Source organism: Poecilia latipinna, unplaced genomic scaffold (assembly GCF_001443285.1).
Source record: "Poecilia latipinna isolate Pla-1442-1.1 unplaced genomic scaffold, P_latipinna-1.0 Scaffold1856, whole genome shotgun sequence".
Classification (NCBI taxonomy): Eukaryota; Metazoa; Chordata; class Actinopteri; order Cyprinodontiformes; family Poeciliidae; genus Poecilia; species Poecilia latipinna.
The window spans coordinates 28,035-31,918 of NW_015114472.1; the positions used below are offsets into that span (position 1 = coordinate 28,035).

General features: G+C 45.3%; 1 protein-coding gene across 2 annotated transcripts in view; it reads right to left on the reverse strand.

Annotated features, from left to right (window-relative positions):
• The window catches only part of steap2 (STEAP family member 2, metalloreductase), a 31,421-nt gene extending 28,028 nt beyond the window's left edge, over positions 1–3,393 (reverse strand). The window contains exon 1 of one of the 2 annotated variants that reach the window (XM_015014889.1): positions 3,157–3,393. The gene's annotated coding sequence lies outside the window, so the exon portion shown is untranslated. Of the gene's footprint in view, positions 1–2,906; positions 3,115–3,156 lie in introns of those variants that run through there. The other variant, XM_015014890.1, reaches the window with a different exon arrangement.
• Between the last annotated feature and the right edge of the window lie 491 nt (positions 3,394–3,884).

Consider the following 3,884-nt stretch of genomic DNA (forward strand, 5'->3'; position numbering starts at 1 on the left):
CCCAGAGCGCCAGGTGGCTTTCAGGAGGCATCCTGACCAAATGCCTGAGCCACCTCAACTGGTGACGTGAAGGAGCAGTGGCTTTACTCCGAGTCCCTCCCGGATGACCGAGCTTCTCACCCTACGGAGAAAACCCATTTCGGCCGCTTGTATCCGGTACAGCGCCTGCTTCACTGCAGACGTTGCACCAATCCGTCTGTCGATCTCCCGCTCCCATCTTCCCTCATTTGTGAACAAGATCCCAAGATACTTAAATTCCTCCACTTGGGGCAGGACATCCTCCCCCCTGACCCGGAGAAGGCACTCTTCCCTTTTCCAGCTCAAGACCATGGCCTTGGATTTAGAGGCACTGATTCTCATCCCGACCGCTTCACACTTGGCCGAGAAACCACTCCAGTGAGAGCTGCAGATCACGACCTGATGAAGCCAACAGGACCACATCATCTGCAAAAAGCAGAGATGCGATCCTAAGGCCACCAAAATGGATCCCCTCAACACCTCGGCTGCGCCTAGAAATTCTGTCCATGAAAGTAATGAACAGAATCAGTGACAAAGGGCAGCCTTGGCGGAGTCCAACTCTCACCGGAAACGAGCCCGACTTACTGCCGGCAATGCGGACCAGACTCTGACACCGGTCATACAGGGACCTGACAGCCCCTATCAAAGGGCCCGGTACCCCATACTCCCGGAGAAGCCCCCACAGAGACCCCCAAGGGACACGGTCGAACGCCTTCTGCAAGTCCACAAAACACATGTAGACTGGTTGGGCGAACTCCCATGCATCCTCCAGGACCCTGCTGAGAGAGTAGAGCTGGTCCAGGGTTCCACGACCAGGACGAAAACCACACTGCTCTTCCTGAATCCAAATTCTGTCATCTACAGAAATACTCAGATGATTCTGCAGTAGTCTGGTGTATCAGAGATGGACAAGACTCTGAATACAGAGATCTGGTGGACCGCTGTGTGGTATGGGAACAATCATCTCCTCTCTCTTGAATATAAACAAAACAAAGGAGATGATAGTAGATTTCAAAAGAATCAGGTTTAGATTAAACACTTGTCATGATGTGTGGTAGTTTGACTGTGGACCCAAATGCAGAACAGCAAAGGTATGGAGTAGGTGATGAAAATATTTAATGAAAAATGATGAACACAAAATCATGCAAAAGACCTCAGGAAGGAACCAGCGAGGAGTGAAATGAGAAAAGGTGCTTAAGTACTGAGAGGGTGGATAATGGAACAAAGGACCAGGCTGATTAGGTAACTGATACAAGTGTGAGGGGAGAGAGCAGAAGGCAGACTGAGGAAAGAAAGAAAGAGTGACACAGGGGAACAGAAAATGAATCTAACACAAAAGAATAACTAGACCTAAGAAACAAATGAACTGGAGTAACAAGGAATGACTAGAGACAAGAAATAAACTTGAATCACTAAGAAAGGACTGAACCAAAGTAAAACAAACATGGCTGATCTTAAATAAAAAAACGGGAACTAAGGAAGACAGAAATTAACAAAAACCAATTGAACAAGCCAAGATCCTAAAAATCCTATTCCCATCATGGGAGAAGAAGTGGAGGTGGTTGAGGAATATAAATACCTCGGTGTTCATCTGAAGACGCCACAGTGAAACCATCTATAAGAGGTGTGGGCAACTCCAGGCCTTGAGAGCCAGTGTAATGCTACTCTTACATGCGACTCTATGACATGCTTCAGTCAAATAATGAGGTCATTATCAGGACTCTGGAGAACTTGACAGCACTAAGGATGTGATTTAGCTTATTTGATTGAAGTGTGTTGGATCAGGGAGACATCTAAGAGTTGCAGGACACTGGCCCTCGAGGACTGGGATTGCCCACTCCTGGTCTATAAGAAGGGACAGAGCAGACTGTACTTATTGAGGAAGATAATATTCTTCAAGGTTTGTAGCAAGATGATGCAGCTCTTCTATAAGTATAAGTTGTTGAGATCAACAGACATATGCCTGATAGTACAGTCTTTGTACAAATAGGACTATTGTGGTTGCACAGCCAAAAAAAAAAAAATCTTATATACTAGAACAAATCTGAATCAACAAAAGGGGATTTTATAAAACTCTTCTTGACTCCGTCTTTTCAGCAGACCAAAACAAGAGGAAACATGCAGTGCATTGTTTTCTCTAAATAACTGGCTTGACACAACATAAAATCCATTCATGGATGGATTGCATGTTGTTTATAGACTATTTTAATTATTTTCTGGGAACAACTTTTCTAGAGACAGACTCACTCTTGTTAAGCTTGGAGCAAAACATTTTGTTTCAGATATGGAGACTCGGACCATGAGCATTGCTTCCTCTCAAGGCTGTATACTTTCACCCATGCTCTTCTCTCTGCACACCAACTGCTGCACGTCCAGCCATCCACCTTACCATGGACCCAGTGTCTGAACAACATGGAGGCAGAGGAACTGAGAATCCTCAGTCATTATGAGACTGAGGGCAGCCAGACTAGTTTATTTTTGCTAAATTATTATATTTAGCTAAATGTTATTGTTGAGGGGCACACGCAAGCCTCCTGACACACAGATAAAAAATAAAATAAAAAAGGACACTTGGGCCATCAAGGATAAAAGGGGCGGGGGCTCAAGCCCCTTACACCAACCCTCCTCGCCCCCCTCCCTCCCTGCCACCCTCTGCACGTGCCTGGCCCTAGGTGTGTCTGCATCTTGCAGATCATTAATGCAGTGTACCAAACAACATCTACATGAAACTATTCGTTCTTAAAGCCTAACCTCTTCTGGTCTTCTGGACTGAATAGGACTAAAAATGCTTTTCCACAACCAGCATGCTCCATGACACCGTGACAGGTCTTTTCGTTGCATGACAGCAAAGCATTGGCAGTCACTAAACTGCACGGTTAAAAACTGACCTCCCCTCAGATTCCTCCTCCTTCTGCCGCTGCAGCAGATTCTTTGCACTAAAGAGAAACGATGACAGATGTAAAGCAGCTGCTGCAGTGTGATGCTACTCCTTTCACTAGAGGCTCGCACAAACACATCCTCCTGCCTCCATGTTCTGAAGGACGCAGATGTATCTATGCACCTGTGGCAATCACAGCGGAGCAAAACACCCAGTCCACAGAGAGACAGAAACCGAAGGAGGGATGATTAGCCACCCACCTGCCTCGGAGACCCCGTGCATGATACTGTCCACGCTTAGATGCTGTTTGCTGATGCTGCTGCAACCTCCGCACACTGTGCCGTTATTTGAAGCGTTCAAGTTCGCTGGGACATTTCAGTCTTACAGCTTCCACGTCAGATCCTGCGCATATTGAAGTAGACATAGTTCCCAGATAGCACACGACGTTAAATCAACGTCGAATTATAGTTAGAATTGTTGATTTTTGGTTGAAGTCGTTTGTGTGTGATATACTGACACAAAAACATCTACAACGTATTAAAAGGAGTGGAGCGGTCCACCCCCACCATTTACATGAGTGGGATGGCCCAACCACAAAGCTGCTTCGCTGTTGGCAAAAGATGTTAATTCAATGTTGAATTATGATCACAAAGGTTGAATTTATGATTAAGGTTAATGACAGAAGCTGGATCAACCATCAAACAACCATTCAATTCTAGCCAATTAACATCCATTGATTGAAACACCAACATCAAATCCAGTGTTTTTCAGCACCGGTCCACCAGGCCCTGCAAGTTTTAAGCATTTCCCTAATTCAGCACACATGATTTTAATTGACATCTGATTAACAAGGTTTTGCTGAAATGAAAACACGCAGGTCAGTTTGCCTTGAGGATAAGGTTTGGGGAAGAACTAGTAATCTAAATGTTCAATCAATGTAAGCTGTTTTTTGCACCCTTCAACACCACCTGCCATTCAAATGCCTAAC